This window comes from Heterocephalus glaber, unplaced genomic scaffold (assembly GCF_053883595.1).
Source record: "Heterocephalus glaber isolate CG9 unplaced genomic scaffold, H.glaber_assembly_v1.0 deba00001689, whole genome shotgun sequence".
Taxonomy (NCBI): domain Eukaryota; kingdom Metazoa; phylum Chordata; class Mammalia; order Rodentia; family Bathyergidae; genus Heterocephalus; species Heterocephalus glaber.
Window position 1 is genome coordinate 4,094,840 of NW_028258414.1, and position 19,802 is coordinate 4,114,641.

Genomic DNA, 19,802 nt, shown 5'->3' on the forward strand with positions numbered 1-19,802 from the left:
TGAAAGAAAAAGGAAAAAAAGAAAAAAAGAGTGGGTACATTTTCCTCCACTATTTTAAATATTTCCTGGCACACTTGTGTGTGCAGCAGCGTGCAGAGCATGTACCGTTCAGGCACCCAGAGGCTAATCAACCACACTAAGTCAGATTCTTCTTCTATGCATAATTATTTCATAGAAATATGAATTGGACAATGCAACTGGACAAAGGGCTTGCTTTGATAGAGCTCTGACTTGCTTTCCTATTTCTAGTTCAGTTTTAAAAAGCTGTCTTTGGGGTGTCATTGGGCACCAGATAAACTCTGCAGTGAAGGTTCTGGGGCACTAGGCAGATGTTTGCTTGTCTTGATTGATTGTATACCAAAGAAGACAGAGTGACCCAAAGCGTTCTAGGTGGTCTATCTCCTTAGTAAGAATCAGTGACCTATGGATCAGCTTCCGGGTGCTTCAGTAGGGATTGAAAGAGAGAATCTTCTGTCTCAAGTGAAAAGAGCTCAGTGCCTGTGGACGCTGCTTGCTCTTTTGAGTTGAGATGCAGACCTGGAGGAACACTGGGCTCACCTATTCTACTCAGACTCTGTCTTGTGCTGTTTTATAGGCATGTTTACATCGCTGAAAGGTGGTTTAAACCTTGTGGAATAAGCCTGTGAGAAGAGGCTAGGGAGGGTGGGGCAGGAGATATGCTGGCCAATGCTTCCTAACAGGTCTCTTAGAGGGGAACCCCTGATCTACTTTGCTATCTCTGCATTACAAAGGCTCCTCCTATAGTCCAGGAGGTTGCTGAAAAATCCAGGGTCAGGAAGGATGTTGGTCAGCAGGTTGGGGCCACCCCACGCTGAGGCTTCCTCCTCTTGCAGAGCTGTCTGCAGGATGCTTTAAGTCAGGGGACACACTCTTCGCGGAGAGCAAGATCTGCAAACGCTCAAGTTTAGTAGCTCCTAACTGAGGATTTCTCCCACACACAAAAAAATGAAGCTAAAAAAAAAAGAGTGCCCCATTGAGAAAGCGGGCTACCCGGAAGCATTTTCTGCAGGAGATAGCTTCCTCTCTGTGCACGGGGATGCTGTCCTGAGCTTTCTGGCTGAGCTTGCGGGCTCTGAGGTGACACACCAGGGAAGTCAAGTCAACAAGCAGGTGGTAGTCAGGCACCCACTGCCCTGCGTTTGTATTTGCTAGTAAGGAGGAGGAGAGAATAAGGTAGAGTCTGCCCTGAGAAAGGGACAATACAGCCAGGGAGAGGAGGTTAGAACACGGAGCAAGCAACGCTGGGCTCTAGATGCTCCTCCTTGAAACTTTACAGTAAATCAGTAACAGTGTCTGTCTTCCCAGGGGCACCATTGGCAGAGCCCAGCAGGAGCTGTTGTTTCTACTGCTGGACGCGTTTATGGGCCCTGTTGGCCAATTTGGCAAGAAGCTTTACATGAGATGTCTTCCGGAGCCCTCCCGCCCCATGTGAGCCAGTCTGTCCCAGAGCCCTAATTCTGGCCACTTTGCATCCAGCTGCTTTGCTCTGTCTAGGCCCTGGGCACATAATACGGTACCGATTTTTCAAGGCTCTGCTTTATTTTGAAATTCAGCTGGCACGCAAAGTGGCAGATTCTCAGGCTTGCTGTTCAGACGTTCACAGGTGACCACACACTGTATTTGGAACCAACAGAAACATGATAGTTATCGGAGAGGTGATGACCCTCCCAGGAGCCATCACGTTAGAATTATGCAAAAATAGAAGAAGGCTGGTCCCTAAAATTCCCGTAAGAGAGATAAGGTGGGCCTGGGTATAACATCTCTTAACATGTTAAATAAAATCCTCTGCTGTTCCTCTGAACTGATAAGCTTGTAGGGGGGTACATGTGGAATTTATATACAGTGATGGAGAAGGCAGCTTGTTTGCTTTGAAAAATGAAAGGTCAATAATGACAATCTTGGGTGGCTAGGATTTCCTGCCATTCATACTGACTGCTTACTGACTCTGGACCACAATCTCAGAGTCAGAAATAGCATTTGCATTGTCCTTGAGGAAGGCACAGACCAGGGAGCAGGCACTTAAGTCCTTTATAACATTTCAAACACATTTAACTTGCAGTAACATATTTGAAGCAAGCCGACTACTATATCATTGGCACATGCATCTTCCCTAAGACCTATCCCGGGTTTTACTAAGGGCTGACCGCCCCCTTATAAGGTTTTCTTTTACTCTATGGGGTCCTTGCTGGGACAGAGCTGAGCTGCAGGCACAGTGTTTGGAGTAGGATAAGAGTGTTTTCCTAAATATTTATTTGATGGGGGCTGAGTGGGTGGACTTAAAAAAGAGCAACAACAGGAACTTAGTCACATGTAGACAAGCATGATGAGCAGAGAGAGAAAGTTAGAGGACAGGGATGAGGACAAGGGTGACTGCAAGAGAAGCTGGCAGGGCCAGCTGGACGCAGCCACAAGTGTGGTGGCTGGTGTTTGCCCAGCCGGCCCTATCTCCCCGGGAGAAGGGGCTGTGCGTGTCACTGAAAGGCCTCCTGCACCAACTTCCGGTGTGCTCTAAATGAGCTTGGAGGCAGAGGCCTTTCTCATCCATACTGGCTGCTTGCCGCTCAGCCATGTGACCAGAGAAGGGATGGGTTGGTGGTTAGGGCCTTGTCATCAGCTCCAGCAGGGGCAGCAGTCCAGAGTAACCATTGAGAGAAATCGGGGCGGTGTGGTTTGGGCTGGCAAGGCCAGGGCTGATGGCTTCGCAGAGCTGAGAGGAGTTCACAGACTCTGGGCACGGGAGGCCCACACTGGTTCCCACACACATGTAAAATACCTCCTGGGAGCCAAAAGGATCCTGAGGTCGGCTGAGCTGGCCAGGAGACTGTGCCACCTACACTGGCAGGTGAGGGCTAGGGTCTCAAGGAGACTTTCATGCCCAGGGGCTGGAAAGACTTGAGAATCCTTTCGTTGCAAAAGCCAACTTCAGCCCTCCTCCCTTTTAACTGACAGGCAGTTTAGCTCTGTTATCATCTCTGATCTCAAACCATTTCCCCTGCCACTGGGCAGCCACTGTCTTTTTCTGGAGGGTGGGGAGAAATGCAAATTTCCTGGTTTTCTCCGGAGCAGCTAGAGTCCCTCATTTGCATTGCTGTGTGAGTCCAAAGTAGGATGATAAAGAAACGCAGTTCTGAAGACCCATCAAAGGCGGCTCATTAGATCAACTTTATTTTCTCTGCATATGTGTTGTTTTATTGTTTTTTTTTTTTTCAGACAGGGACCACTGTGCTTGCTTTCAAGTGACAAGAGTTGTGACAACAGCTCTATAAGGTATTCAATGGTTAATTAAGACACCATGAGGAGTGTCATCTCCGAGCTCTTTTGTGTTTCCCAGAAAGCAGTTGCTAAACAGATGAAAGTAGGTCTGAGGCCAGGGGTAGCATAACTATTATTTCAATTAATAAATAGCCCTAAAAGGGAAAGGAGTGATCAAGGCCTCAGGAGCCTCGGCATCTGCCTGCGTTCTGTCAGGAAAATTAAACAGACCCCTTGCGACTGCCACTGCTTCGTCCTGTGTAAGAGAGCCATGAGTCAGGCCACCTGTGCCACGCAGCGCAGGTTAGAGCCGGCCGGCCTGGTTCGTGGGGCACCCCCTAGTGACACTTTCCTACACGCTGCCACCTCCATTTCCTTGCTGCAGAAAGAAACGGGGCCGAATTTCCCTCTCATTCCTCCACTTGCATTCTCTCCCATATTTTCCTCCCTCTCCCACCAAATGTATTTTCAGACAAATATCAGGGAAGCATTTATAAATATTTCAGAGGCGTTTCATAAATAAATAAGCAAATCTACAAAAAGACTTTTCTCTTTTAATGAGATCGTGGCCGTGGTATATGCCTTTTATTGGGGCATCATTAATACCAGTTGGGAAGATTTTTAAACTGGACTCTTCTCTTTTGGGGGGGTTTCGTAATATATGAGCAAGCCTGCTACGTGTCTCAGGAACACATAGGCTTGCCGCTGACAGATTAGGCAGCTTCTGCATGAGGGAATCGCTTTTACTCTTTTTAAAGTAAATACTAATCAATAGCAACTGTACTGACAAAACCCTTCTTGCTGCCTAATTGCACCGCAGCTACTCATAGACCCCAGCAGAATTTTTCCCTGGATGTAACAACATTAACTACCAGGGGCTGAGCTAGTGAACCATCACTGTCTCCCTATTCAAATGTAATTAACACAATCCCCCAATGAGCGCACATAGCCTAAAGGACCGTTTGTATGTGGGATTTTCAAACAGGCTCTCAAGGTCACACCTACATAAATCTTTTCCACACACACATTTGCACAGGAAATCAAAGGGGCAGGGAGGGGGTCCTGACCATTATAGGAAATCTCTTCCGCTCTCAGATCTTGTCCGTAGCTCCTCTTCTGCAGCTTAATGTCCTCTGGGGTCTCTTTGGCTGGGTCAGAAGTAGCCAGACCGGACCAGAGGCAAGCAAATGATTTAGGATGCTTTAGCAAACAAACCTAATATCCCCACTCAGGCCTACCCAGCTGCTAGATAGGGAGGAATCTTACCGACAGTTTAGGATGCATATTACAGCCATGAGGATTAGTCATAAGTAATATTTTTATTGCATATTAGGATTTTAAGGACTTTTATCTGTAGTTTTCTAATTTATTGTTATTATTGGCAACCACGGTGATAGTAGTAGCTGCTCATCAGGCACCTAGGCCAAGAGCTTTAGGTAGATACTTTATAATTTAATTTTCACAACAGCTTTATAACTTAGAAATTACTTCCCCTAGTTTAAAATCAAGGAAACTGAGGCTCCTGGACAGAGAATGTGACTCTCAGGGCTCCAAGCAGTTGAAATGAGGTAGCATCAGAGTTGGAACCCAATTTTCTGACTCTAAAGCTCATGCTGGGAGACACCATTGTAAGCAACACCTCCATCATCATTGCCAACACACGGCCATAGTCATTCTCCTCAATGTCCCAGGACCATCACTGCGAACATCAGCTGCATTTTACACACGGAGTAAACAAGGAACAGAGAGGTAAGGCAATTTGCCCAGTGCTGCACAGCACACAGGAATCGGGAAGAGTCTAGGAAGGAGACAAGGGAGGGAAAGGAGGCTAAGAGAGGCTCAGGGGAATCATATTCGAGCACCGTGGAAAGAGCAAAGAGCAAGAAAGAGGAGCAAGAACCAGGAAATCAACCAGGGCCAGACACTCGCTGGGTGACCTTGAGACAGTGACCTCCTCTCTCTGAGCTCGATGCTTTCAAATATGTAACAATGAGTCAGATTAGAAAATCCCCCGGAATCCCTTCTAGATCAAGCACCCTAAACTCTTACATTATAAATTCTTTGAGCCAGAAGAGGTCATCTGTGGAAATCTCATGCAGCATTGCTTTCTCAAAACTTGACCCATCGTGATCCCATTAGAACCCAGGCAACCCGGTGTCACCGAGCCATAAAAGGGGGGCTGAGAGCAGGACTGAGGACATCCACAGTGAGCTCCCCCGCAGGAGTGGTCAGCCCCTCAGAAGTCAGTAGCTACGAGTGGCACGTGCTGCCCTCCACATACATCACATACCATTCGGCAAAGCCACTAGCATGGCAGAGGTCGGAGCAGAGTCCTGAGGTCTGCAGCTCCAGTTAGAATTCAAGCATGGTCATCTCCTTGCAGCAGCCTCTGCAGTCAGAGACCGAATTCCTGGCTGCACCTGCTCATTGCAGAGTCTTTTTAGGGTGGACGTCCCCAGACTCCTTGGGTTCAGTGATGCTCCTGACTCAGGGTGCTCAGGCCCAGCCCTCAGGGGACACTCACTTGGGGTGTGTGAGACGGTGAGTGAGGGAGGGAGGGAGGGAGTCCCTTTGCGTCCAGAGGTGTTGGCATCACACCGTGTTCCATTTAAGCATGTTTTCCCTTGGTTCAGAATGAACCTAAAGAAACAAAAACCTACTAATCAAAATGGCGTGCAAATAGCCAAGCCTCCCTCCTCTCAGAAAATGCCCTATTTCCCCCCTTCCACGATACTAATGTTTTACAAATGGAAGGCACCTCTGGAGAGACAGGATAATTCCAAATTTTAAAATCTGTAGAAAATGAGTACAGGGGTAGGCGGCACTATTACCGCTGCTAAAAATAAGCTTTGGGAAGCTACAATAAATGGAAAAACCAGAAGAGTCATCCCTTTTTTCAAATGCTACTGAAAAGTCCTCTCTGTTCAGGAGCCATTTTCTCCAGAGAGTCCAACAAGAATGCTTTGGATGCGATATTCATTTTTGCAGCGGTCTCTTGCCCAGTTTCTTCTGCCCCTGCCCCAGAACGAAGGCCGAATACTGAGCTTAGTGCTCACACAGAAAGCCTGGTTCTGCCAGCTGAGTGTTGCACTGCCAGATACTAAGAACAGGGGCGACTGTGCCCTGTTTACCCCTTGGTGCAATGAAGATGGGAATTATTTTCCTTTTTTTTTTGGTACAGAGAGCTCTCAGGTTATTGTGGACAAACAACACAGTGCTGGAGAGAAAGGAGGTCCCTCCCGACTCAGGATTCCGTCCTCCCTGTGCCCAGCCAGTCTGCCTTCCCTTCCTGAAGGGCCTACTCCCATGGTTTCCATGGGGATGCAGAGGATGGGGTCTTCCCACAAGGCGCACCTCCAGGCAGGAGGAAACAGGTCCTTGGGAGCTGCTGGAGTCATCAACACCCCTCAACTTGAAACTGCAGAAATGACAGCAAGCACATCCCGAGTGGGGTACACACAGGGCTGCAGTAGCTGCATCCCTCCCCAGCCCAAATATGCAGAGGTAGGGACACTGGGTCCCACGAGGCCACCTGCTCGGGACTCACTCCAGGCATCACACCACAGACTCACCCTTGAGCTGCTGCAAGGATTTTAGCAGGGGGGGGGGGTATTTCTGAGATTTAATGGAATAACACGTTTGCAAATCCTAGAGGTTGATGCTGTGGGGATTGGCTTCTCAGCACCTCTGTGAGCCAGCACAAGTCAAAGTGCTGTAGCCAGGATTTGCAAGGGAATAGTTTTAATACAGGATGCATAATTTATAGGATTATTTTATAACAGTTACCCACAAAGTCAAATGCAGAGGAGTGCAAGAGATTAGCCTCACACTAGAGACCCACAGAGTCCAGCCAAGGGCCTGGATCCCATGGCAATGTCCCACACAAGTCCAGCTAAAGGCCTAGAGTCCAGGGCAATGTTTCATGCTTGCCTATATTGAGGATTTGTACCCGGAAGACCCAAAGGCCAGTAGTGGAAGCCAGAAAACCTGTACTGGTGGGGTGAAGGATTTGTGCCACTAGGCTGAGGGATCCACACTGGAGCCAGGAAGTGATGCTCATGGTGAAGATCAGAGCTCCCCTGATGAGAACAGCAGCCATTCCCAGAGACATCAAGACCGAGCTCCTCCTCCAGTGAGAGCAGCCAAGTTCACATCAGGAAAACAACCCACGGAAAGTTTCTCCTAGAAAATCAATGGCCTCCAATCTTCCCCTCCGGTTTTCTTTTTATGCCATTGGCAAGAATCCTCAGGTGGGTCTTCCACACCCAAAACATGCTGATTCAGCTTAGTGGGGCATCCCATTAGTTAATCCACCACACAAAGGTAGTCGGGAGCCCAGGACCCAAACTTATTCCTGGTTTCCATTTTCTCTCTCAAGCTTAGCCTGTATTGAAATATCTACTCTTCATGCATATAAATACGGAAGAAGATGCGCTGAGACAAAATCTACAGAAAACAGTCACAGAATATTCAGAGGAGAAGCATTTATGAAGTAGTCAGTCCATTCATCTTATCATTTTGTTTATCTTAAGACTGAACTCAAGGCCTTCACACTGAGCTATATTCCTAAGCACTTTTTTAAAAAAATTTTGAGACAGGGTCTCAATAAGTTGCTAAGTTGCCTGAACTAGGGTTGAATTTTCGATCCTCCTACTTCAGCCTCTCAGTGTGCTGAGATTATAGGTGTGCAACATCATGGCCAGCTTTCTCTCATTTTATAGACAGGGAATGGAGGAACAAAAGGTGGAAGGCTCTGAACAGGGTCTCTACTTAGCAAGTAGCAGATCTGGGGACAGAACCCCAACTTGGACTTCTGGCTCTGTGTTCAGAGTCTTCTGGAGGAACAGTGGCCTCATGTGGAGCAGGAGTTAAAGGCCAAGATTTAGATGTCTCCCGCTTTTTTTGTAAGCTTATCTGGAATGTGCTACTATTTTCTTTCCTTCTTTATCTCATTCTGGGCAGTTTTGCTTCTTAAGGCAGTGAACCTTTCACCACGGAGGTGATGTAGAAATCTACCAATCAAGTAAGCCTGAAAGCCCTTTGCTTCCTGTGGGAAAATCTATACGTGCCCTTCAGCCTCATAATTGAGTTGCAAAGGGGAAAAATAAAATTGTTTCCTAGCTGTGTGGAGCCGTTCCTCCAACATGCCAATAATGAGCAAGAGGTGTTTTTGTCCATAGGATGTCCGGCTTCGGAGTCGGATCCATGAGGCTAAACAGGGAGAGGTTATTACCAACAAACGATTATGCTCCAGGTCGTATCGAACAGAGTGCAGTGTGTGAACCCTTGAGACTAATTGGAAGACTTCACAAATGTCAGGGTTGATGTTCCCTGTCTGGATTCCCTGAACCACAGTAGAAACTAACCTTGCATCTTAAAAATGCTGGCTTCCAGAAGGCTCTGTGTTTTTATCAGGAGATGTGAATATTAATCCCAGACAGACTTCTCAGCTACTGGTCCCCCGATCCCTGCTTTTTCCATCAGGTAGAGAGGGAAAAGTCATCTGCAGCATCATTTTCAGAAAACTATTAGGAAAACCTAGTAAATAATATTTTCCAACTGTCCAGCCTTTAACTTATAAAATACGCCTTGAATCCTCCATCTCATTGGCCGGGGGGCTGTGTAAACAGGTGAATAGCATTTACTTCAAAACAACCCTGTGAAGTTGGCAGAAATAGTCTCATTTTAGAGATGGGAAGACTGAGACTCAGGAAGTTTGGGTGGCTCATCTGAATTCACCCAGCTAGAGAGCAATAGGGAAGGGACAAAGAATGGTTGGTTAGCTCTACATCCAGTCTTCTCTCCAAGGAATCACACTGATGCTTCCTGGGTTTATGCAAAACACTCTTAAAGACTAAAAGGGTGACACTAATTACATCCATCCCTATGCTGTCAGTCATACTAATATTTGGGAGTCCCTGCGCCTCTCCGTGGATGTAAACACCTGTATGAGTCTCAGGCTGTCTTTATGACTGTAGCAAACTCCTCTCTGGTGGAAGCTCTTGCCTGTATCTGATTCGCTGACAGGTGGAGGAATGGTGAGCCAGTCTGGCTGGCAGCGCACGCTGCTCCCATCAGACCAACCCAATCTTTCCTCACACTCTGCTTTTATTCTGATTTTATTGGCAGACAACAGATGCCTTCCTGTTGCGATTCCTAGGTTCCTAAGGGAAAACCCTTCTTTCATTTTGTTTTATCCCTTCCCTTAGGGTTTAATATCCATCAAATGGGGATTTAAAAAACATCATTCTATGATGAGAGACAGATTTAAAGTGTGGATATATTAAAGAATCAATGCAGGACAATGGACTAATTCACTAATGAATACATAAAATACTGAGCAGTTCTCTCTGGGAGCAAGAGGGGCTAAAAGAGAAGGTGCCAAGTAACCAACTGGGGAGAAAGTCATAGGGTGGGGAAGGGGCAGGGCCATTGTACTGGGGATCCTTCGGACCGTCCATTATTTTGCTTAAGGCAATGCCTGCAAACCCTCTAGGCTCCAGGGAAATGGTTTAAAGATCCATTAACACGTTTGATTTAACATTTTTTAGTGCAGCTTATTTATAATTTACATACCACAAAATCCACACATTATTAGTGTACAACTTGATGATCTTAGTAACTTTATAGAGTGCTGCAACCATTACTACAACTTAATATTAGGAACAAGTTCAGCCTGACAAAATACTTTGCAAAGGTTAGACTGCCTACCCACACTGCCAGGTCCGTTCCTATTGATCTCAGCCTACGTCAGCTCCACTGTCCCCGTGGGGAACAGCAGCCATGCTGTGCAGAGCTCCTCCTCGTGCTGGGTTCTGAGCAATCGTGTGATGGGCTTTAAGGGTGAGCTCAGAGCTCAGCCACCCAGCTCTCAAACTCGAGGTGGGACCCTTGCTGTTGACACTGAAGTCCACTGCCACTCCTACAGCCTTTTGGAAAGTTACAGAGAGCTCCTGGTCACACCTCCAGTTTGGAAGCCAGTAGAGCAAGCATGTGATCCACCCTCCACCCTCCACCCCAGCTTCCTACGCCCACCTCTCCCTGGAAAGCCTGAGGGAAACTGGCCAACATCTGGGCATTCTATCTATTGTCAGGTCTCTTTGTCACTTCTGCATTTCTTAGACAACGTGGGCACAACATCCCTCCAACCCCAGCTGTGTGTATCCAATGACCCACCTCACTTTGCTCTTTGAGTTTCATCAGGAGTCAACTGGAAAGCAGAAAGGTGACCCTACTTTGAGGCAAACACTAGAACAAAGGCGGCTGTGCTTTGCTGACATTTGTCAGTGGCAGATGTGGGTTAAGAATGGCTATGAGCAAATATTTGGCTGCATGTAGAACCTGCTTAAACAATCTAGCTTTACTGGTTAGGGTGAAAATAACAGTTGTAGAGTTGGAGTCAATTAAAGGAGGTCTGGACAAAAGATATTCATGCCCTCACATCATGCTGGTCTCTCTTGTGAGAATTGCCTTTCTTCCTCTGGTTTTCTACCCGAGTACCGGGAGTCAAAAGAAGGACAACTCTCTCTCTCCAGTCCTTCCTTCCTGTGGAACATAGGCTGGTAGCTGATGTGATTCGGCTTCCCATCTGTCTCCTTTCCTCATGGTGAGTTCTGTAGGTAAAGGCATTCTTCTCAGCTTTGTAACATGACTAATAATGTGTCCGGCACCCAGGAGATACACTCAACAGATGATCTGCATGGGGGAAGGGGTGCTCACACTCAGGGCCTATGGTTCTTTCTTCACTATGCTGAAGAATCACATAGCCAGGAAAAAATGTGTGATAATTTGGTGAAGCACCAAATGGTGGGGGGCTGTAGGGAAGGGGCCTTCCCAAAGGCCTTGTGTGCTGAGAAGGCCAGGAGGTTCAGGCTCCTAGCAAAAGAGAACACATCTACTAACTGGACAGCCAGACTTGATAGGAATAGGCACCCCGTCCTTCTTACAGACAGGGATAGTCACATCTACATCTGCGGCAAGAAATATGAAGGTGTGCTTCCCATTCATGGTTTCTGGAATTGGCTCTGCAGCTCTAGTGTTGTCTATCACTTCCACTACCGTATCCCCAGTATTCAGCTCAGTAGCTGGTATACAGAATGCGCTCAGCAGACATTTGTGGTGTGAATGAATATTTCGTAGTTTAGTTGACTTCTTTCTCATAAAATGTGTGTGTGTGTTTCCTTTGCTCTAAAGCCATAAAAGTCCTGGAATGCATTTTCTATTGGATATTTCATCTAACTAGGAAGTAATCTGTGAACATGATGAATAAATGAAAGGTAAATCCATGGGACCAAGGCCTGGAGTCCCACCATTTAGGAAATGAAAGCGGCAAAGGACCCAAATCTCAGGCATCCTCAGGTGATTATTCCCTTCCTGAGTGACCTCAGAAATATTCAAGGATCCTGGAGCTCAGGAGCCTCTGAAAAAGCTTGAATGAAAGAGAGGAAGGGAACTAGCATTGCTTTGGGTCTGGCCACGAGTCAGGCACTAGGGCAAATGCTTCCATCTCTCATTCCAGTTCTCAAAGCAAAACCAGATGTTCACGGTGATCCCGACTTTACAGATGAGGAGGGGCGTGGGAGAGACTCTACATCACCCCCAAGGTCACGCACCATAAAGTGCCTAAGCAGAACTTAGACAAAGAGCTGTCTGACTCTAGAGAAGCAGCTCTCCCCAGGCCCCTGGTGTTTCCCTGGATTTGGAGTCCCGGAAAGGCTGAGACAGCCATTCCTGCAGCCTGTCCTCCCAGGTGTGGGCCAGAAGCAGCACACACACCTGTTTCCTGAGCTGCAATCTGGTTTACAAACACTGGGAGCTCTTTACCCATTATAGGTCTGCCTCCAACCTGCTCACCTGCCCCCCAACCTACGTAGTGCAAGCCCCATAGGAAGTGCCCCAGCAGTGTGACTGCCACGGCAGGGCCTGGGCTGCTATGCAGGGAGGTCTCCTTGCTGTCACACAGTTGCAGCTCAGCCTTTGCTGCAACGGGAGGCCCTTCCAGGACTGCACATCCAAAGTCTCCCCGAGGTCTGCCCATGCCACACACCACAGACAACATGGCCTCCCTGGTCTCTCGGAGCCTTCCTTCACTGAGTGTTGAAGAGGGATTTTGAGTGGCTGGTCAGCCTGGAGTGGAGATCCAGGAGGCCTGGGCTCTTCACCACATGGGGACTGTGGGGCTCTGCAGGATGGGAAGCCCTTAGGCAAATCATGCTTCCTCCCTGGACTCAGTTTCTCATCTGCAAACTGGAACAATTTGGCAGACTATGTCTAAGCATAGCCCTTCCCAGCCCTTGATTCCTGCCCTGCTCCACACAGTAGCCACTGGCCACACAGGCCTACTGAGTACTTGGAATGAGGTTAGTGTGACTGAAAAACCGACATTTTAATTTTATGTAATCTTAATTAATTTAGATTAAATTTAAATAGCCCAAGCAGCTGGCGACTCCTCTGTGGGACCTTGAAGAGAGGCGACTTTGGCTTCAAGAAGCGGAACTGATGGTGGCAGAAGGTGGGAGTCCAGCTCATACACAGGGGGTTCAAATCCTTTCTGCCACTTTCCAGCTCTACGGCCAGGCCCAAGACAGCACACCCCAAAAGGCTCTCTTTTGGGAGCTGCCTTTCCTCTTCTGTCTTCCCGTCCAGAGTACTGTGAGCGCCATCAACAGACAACTCTTTCTTCCCTTCCTCCCTGCTCAGTCTCTCTTCCTCTGTGAAGGCGAGAAGAGTAGTTTCCCCACAGGTTGGCCGTGACGTCCAGCACGTAGAGCGCTGTCTAGCACACGGTGAGGGCTCCAGATGTGAAGCCATTAGGAAAGCTCTGTGCAGGGCTAGGGAATGGCTCAGGGTCAGATCTTTTGCCAAGCATGTCTGAGGGCCTGGGCTCGATCCCTAGTACTGCACGGAAGGGGAGGTCCATGCAGCAGTGCTGGGTGAGGGCAGCTTCTCTCTCTGATGAAGCCATGGCTTCATTCACCAACATGTTGGATCTAAACTTGAGTGGAAGGGAAGAGAGGTGTACAACTCCCTGGGTGGGGCGCTGATGGGGGAGGCGAGGAGCAGTGGCAAGCAGGAAAGGTAGTTTTGCCTACTTTACATTTTCCCCAGGGCTGTCCCTGTACATGTCCTTTTACTGAGGGGTAACATTACACAAGATCTCACTAGATATTCAGATTCCCACAGATGTGATGTGTCTGCATTGTGTAATCCTCCAGGCTCATAAAGGAGTAGATCTGACAGGCCAGGGAGTATACAGCAGGCATCATCCCTGAGAACGCAGTTCCCTGGAAACAAGGGAAGGGTCCTCATATACAACATAATTTATTAGAATAAATTAAAAATTTATGATAATAGAAGACATACTGCCATTAATACCCCTCAAGACACGCCCCCTCACTTCACACACACATATCCCACCATTCTTGTACACTTTCTAAAGCAGTTCTGGAAGTTCTCTTTCCTGAGCATCTTTATGGGGTGTGATCAAAAATACAGTAAATGCTGCTACTGAGTGCCATTCAACAGGAAGGCAGGTTCAGGAAAACATTACGGTTGTCCTTGTCCATCTTATTCACCAGCTCTGGCACTGTGCAACTTCTAGCTGTTCCCCAGAGTCAAAATGACTGTGAAAAATGAAAATGTTTTGAATCAATTCAGGACTTTAGGACTTTAACCCATCCGGGACAGCGCAACTGAAGATACTCACAAAAAAGGATTTCATAACTGCTTCAGAAAGTCATAAGAATGATGGGATAAGTGTGTTTGAAGCGAGGGGGTTAATAGCAATGTATCTTTTGCTATAATAAATTTTCTAAATTTAAACACTCACTGCATTTTTTGATCATACCTCATGACAAAGGTGCCAACAGCCTGAAATGTCAGGATGTCACTTTCCATGCTATTTAGTTGATATTTTTGAACTAGAATAAAAACAGAGCTCTACCCACTAGACTCAAAGACAAAACCATCGAAGAGGAAGTCCCTAACTCCCATCACCCCCAAATATGCCAACTCTGAATAATTCACACCAGCTCCAGCTTAATAAATAGCTTCCTTCTCATCCAACCCCTGCAGATACCATTAGAATCACCCAGAGAAGTTTCAAAAGTCCCGGTGCCCAGCCTGGTACCACATACGACTAAATGAGAGACAGTGCAGGTGGCAGCTAAGCAGTATCTGTAAAAGCCCTCCAAGCTCATTCTGCTGTGTAGCTGAGCTGCCAAAGCAACTGCTCAGAGGGAGAGATGTGGGTAGAAACTCAGGCATTAACCGCACCATGAGCCCTGATCTATATTCTCCACTCAAGGTCTAATCAGATCATGCATATGTTTCGCTTAGCACACACTGCTCATTGCAACGAGAATATTTCTCAACCAACATCCTCTTTAATAAAATCTAATTTGGGCCACTTCTACATTGTTAGTGTTGACAGGGAAATTCCCCATCGAATCGGCAACAGGAGGAGGTAATGTTGGAAAATCAAGCCCTGAACAAGAATGAAGCTGGCTTCTGGAGCCCCCAATCCCTCCAGAGGTGCTGCCTGACAACTTCTGCATACTGCCATCTGGTGGGGCCTGGCCTCAACTTCATCATGCTCCTCACCCGTGGGCTCCATCCCCTCCCCCAGACACATGTAATTTAAGAAAATGTCATGCATTTTCAATCCAATTTGCTGGTGCCTTCCACATTGATCAGACTTCCTTCTCCCTTTTCCTCCCATCTGGTTAATGTAATTATTGCTTTCAGATGGCAAAGCCATTTTATGTAATAGCTTTGTTTGTTACTATGGTTACAAGTTTAGTAGCACTTTGGAATATAAATCTATCATCGCGCAAAGTAGCTTTCTATTTGTCAAGGTGCAGCTCTTGCGTACATCAAAAAGCAAGCCAAGGAGCAGCCTTAGTTTTCTGTCGTAAGGAAAGTGGCCTTTCTTGGCCTAATCATACTGGAAGATCCTCGGAGCTGGGACGAGACACTGCTGAAAAATTGCTGGGAGTTGTTCACCTGTCTCAGCGAAGCACCCAGGAAAAGCTGTCTCTGGGAGAAAGCAGGAAAAGTAGGCTGCAGGGCAGCTGCAGTGGCCAGGCCAGAGCCCTCGCACTGTGTTACGGAGTTTGTGCTGGGCAGTTGACTCTTGGGGGATGATTGGCTGGGTTCCTCTGGGTGTACTCCCTTCCTTTCATGAAGCCAAACCATCACCCCTCACATCCTGGTGGAAATGGACTTATAATCTCCCTTCAGAAAGCCACAAAAGTTTAGTAATGGATTCAATCCACCACCCTCCAGTGACAAAGAATATCAGTGCCTCTGCTTTGCCAGCCTTTCACACCCGGCTGAACCAGATCCAGTGCTCGGAGTACAGAAGCCATGCTGCCATGGAGCTGGGCTTTCCTCCCGATTGCAGCCCACAGCAGCTAACCCAGAGCAGTGACCTCAGCTGATCCTCACGACAGCCCTCGACAGAATGCACGGCCACCATCTAGCAGCACTCCCACTTCACAGAGGGGGGAAAATTGAGGCTCAGACGGGTTACACACTGCCCCAAAGTCACACCACTAGGGTGTGAGCATCATCTCCCTTCAACTCTGAGTTCTATTTTCATCCTAGGGAGCGCTGGCTGCCCACTTAACACAGCTTCACTTTTCAGAGTCAAATAGAGATCAAGAGGACGGGGGGAAAATGTAGTAGCTTTGCTGTCACTACAACTTGAACCAAATTCAGTCACCTTCTTCTCTCTTCAAGAGAAAGTTATTAGTTGGTAGCCCAGTGGTGGATGGACTTCCAGTGACTACTAGTTAACTAGTTAACTAGCCATGCCATTCACATGCATTGTGGCAGAGCAGGTACTTGTTTATTTACATCCCTCCCATGGCAGGATAATTTGCAGTTATATAATTTCATGATAATTATGATCGAGATTGCCATGTGGAAACTAGGCACTCAGGCTGCATGATCACCAAGAACCAGCTACCTTGGAATTACTCACTAATAGCATGAATTACTTGTGGCCTTTGAAGAAAAAGTTGTTATGTAAGGGACTTTATTTTTCATCCCCATTTGATGGAAAAGCAGGTACCCTGGAGGTACCAGGATATTTTTTCTTCTTCGGGCAGGCAGAGATGGTGTTGTGCAGGTCTGTCCTGTTCTGGGCATGTCTGGGTGCCCTGGTGACAGGGAGGGGACACAAAGCGATGCATGAGTGTTAGCAAAGGGCCGCAGGCCCTGAGGGGCACCTGGCCTGGCTCCGAGGCTGCTGAGCCCTGGCAAACTCAGGGATTATTAACTTGCTGAGCTCAGCAAGCCTGGGCTTTGAGAGCCAGGGCAGAGAGCTCAGGAGACTGCAGGATTGCCTGATCTTCGGCTGGAACATAAATTGCAGAAAGGAGAAAGGAACAAGAGAAGATAAACTCCACAGGCCAATGGGGCTGGGAGAAGACATGCGGCTAGTGTAATCCATACTGGCCTTGCCACACGCTCACCCCCCAAAGCTGGTCTCAGGACTTGTTTTCTTGCTTATGGTGACCTGTGCCTTTCTCCTTGTCCTCTCAGTGCACTGTCCTGCTCTGAAGCCTGTCTGCGGTGCCTGGGCACGTGGAGTATGAGAGTCACTGGCTCTCAGAACTGTAGGTGGCTCCTTGTTTATCAGAGGAGAAACGCAGGGCTCAGAGGGGCTGCATGTGTGGTCCAAAGCCGTGCAGCAGATGCATGGTGGAGCCATCACTGAATGGGCATGGGCCACCTCCAAGTGATTCTCCATAATGCACCTCCTTCTGGAGGGATGAGTCGCTGATGTGCTAACTCTAATATACACGGCAGCCCTGTGGGAGCACCTGCTTCTTTCCTGAAGGCTAGTCTGGGAATAGACATATCTGACAAGTTGTGAATGGTTTGCCTATTTAAATCTCCTATACAAAGACTCCCGTACTAAAGTCCACTCAAGAGCGGCACATCTGGTCCTCCTGACCTGCTAACCCTACAGGGAGGTGATGACAACTCTGAGGTCCACACTGACCCCTCTCCTCTGTGCTAGGAAGCTAAGAGCTCAACTCTTCCTCAGGGATAAGTTTGCATTTCTGTTTTCTCTTCCTCTGTTTTGCTTGGTACCCACTTTTAGTTTACAAACAAATAATTTTGACCTTTTGTAGTTGTCTTTAGTGCAAAATTTCTAGATGAAGGTGGGGATATCAACCCATCAATACACAAAAAATATGCAGTGACAGTCTTAACCTTCAGAATTAGTTACACAGGAAAGTAAATTGTAAAGAATTTACAGAAGAGTCAGAAGGACTGCACACCATCCCGAGTTAGCCATGGATGAAGAGGAAGGGGAGGAAGGCTCATGTTTAGTGAAAAGCAGCAGCCGGCCAGTTCCCTGATGTCCCCATGCCAGCCTCAGTAGGTTACCATCCACCCCACTAAGGTCAAACCCAGAAGATACAAAGGCAGGGAAAAGCACCTCTGGAGGCTTTGGAGTTGTGCAGTCTAGAAGAGAACTATATCAACTTGGAACATGTTTGATAAACAGAAAAAAAAAAGCAACTGACATTTCCTGGATGGCTACAGCATACCTAACTCACCACTACGCCCTTCATCACCCATTTCTATCATCTTTCTAGTTAACTTTTTTTTCTAGTATTTCTCTAAGGTTGATTTCATCATCCTTAGTCTTATGGAGAAGGAAGCAGGGGACCAGAATTAACTAATAGTTTCTAGGTCAAAAAATAAGTAGACATGAGATGTGAACCCATGCCTACTTGCATTTGAAGCCCACATTTTTTCTCCTTCCATTATGCCCACATCCTCAGACAATCCCTGTCACCTAGAACTGTCACTGGTAGGATATGTATTGGTGAACCTATGGCATGCATGCTCCCTCAGGCTGTTTGTACCACTGAAAGTTCTAAAAGATCTGCCCTCACTGGCCTATGGCCTCTGAGCTCTTCCAGCACCCAAACTGGGGTTCCCCAAAGAACAGAGCAGGGCTGCAAAGATGAAAGATGAGGGGAACCCACCTCATCAAGGGCAGAAGCCTACTCCTGGGGCTTCCAGTTAAGGCAGCCTACCACAAAAGTAATCACTCATCCTTAAAGGTGGAACTGCAGTGGTACCATTGCTATGACATTGAGAAATCTCCAAGTGGGCAAATGGCAAGTTGAGTTTGATTGAAAAATTTCATGAGGAAACTTTGTTCTTTTGCTGATGGCTGAGACAAGAGTATTTACGTTTCTCTATGTTGGATGTTTTGTGATGCCCTGAAACACACACTAATTGGATAAAGCCATAGAGGTAGAGCTTGGCAAAGTAGGGCTTTTCTGGCACTATGCTTATCTCCAGGAGATTCATGAAGCCCTGAAAGGCCGGGCTTTGCACTGGTGTTCACCAGCCCTGGCCTGCACACAGTGGCCCAAACCACCATCTTGGTTCTGCCTCAGAGCCTTCTGGGATCCTATGTTACTCCACAGACTCATGGAATCAGCCGCACAAAGTAGTTAATTTCTCAAATCTCTTCTTACCAATAAATGAATGACATAATAGAAAAAAGAAAACTCAAGCTCCTGGCTCACCTATGCCTACCTCAAACACCTGCCATTTCACACCTAGAGATATATCCACCAGAAATCCATACTTAGATCTATCCAAGGACATGTACGCCTAGTTGTGGTGGCACACACCAGTAATCCCAGCACTCCGGGAGGCTGAAGCAGGAGGATCACAAGTTTGAGCTCAGCCTTGACAACTTAGTGGCAAAATAAACAATTTAAAAAGGGATAGGAATGTAGCTCAGTGTGAAGGCCCTGGGTTTAATCTCAGTACCAAAAAGAAAAGAAAAGTTCATAGAGCCACCACCTCTAATAGACTTTAAGTAGCAACCAAATCCATCATAACAGAGCAGATAATTTATAAGATGTGTCTATCAGAGCAGAGGACACTATATAGCCATGCAAGAGACAAATCTGTTGGAGGCATAAACATAGATGAATTTCACACACAAAATGTTAGGCAAAGGCAGTCATATGTAAGAGAGTACACATCATGCGATTCTATGTATACGAAGTTCAAAATGTCTGCATACCTCATCTATGGTGCTACAAGTCAAAACAGTGTTACCTCTGAGCAGGAGCAGAGACTGGCAGGCAGTAAGGTGTCTTTTCCCTACACCTACTACATTTCTTGATGGTGGTGTAGGTTATGCGGTGGATTCACAGAAGCAACTTATCAGTCTGCACAAATATGATTTGTGCACATTCCTGTGTACTTTGTTATACTTGAATAAGACATTTAAGAAACAGTTTGGTTCCCATCTCTGGCACTTAAGAGTGTGACTTCTAGAATTCACTTTACCTTTGTACTATGTCTTCCTCATCTGAGAAATCAGCACACTAGAATTCGGGAAGGTTCTAGTAAATTCTAGTAGGATCTCATAAAATGCAGCATTGAAAAAAAGTCACAGGGCAGGTGTTCAATTGATAGTCAGTCACTATTTAAATTTTTAACATTTTAATGGAAGTACTAAATATACACAAAACTAA

General features: G+C 47.0%; 1 protein-coding gene and 1 long non-coding RNA gene across 2 annotated transcripts in view; both read right to left on the reverse strand.

Annotated features, from left to right (window-relative positions):
• Nucleotides 1–19,802, reverse strand: part of Rora (RAR related orphan receptor A) — a 674,381-nt gene that overhangs the window by 367,680 nt on the left and 286,899 nt on the right. The gene's annotated exons all lie outside the window — the stretch shown is intronic.
• The window catches only part of LOC110344142 (uncharacterized), a 202,707-nt gene that overhangs the window by 13,473 nt on the left and 169,432 nt on the right, over nucleotides 1–19,802 (reverse strand). The window contains exon 2 of the long non-coding RNA XR_002386470.2: nucleotides 1–19,802. This exon is cut by the window's left edge and continues 13,473 nt beyond it; it is cut by the window's right edge and continues 92,914 nt beyond it. This is a non-coding gene — a long non-coding RNA (uncharacterized LOC110344142).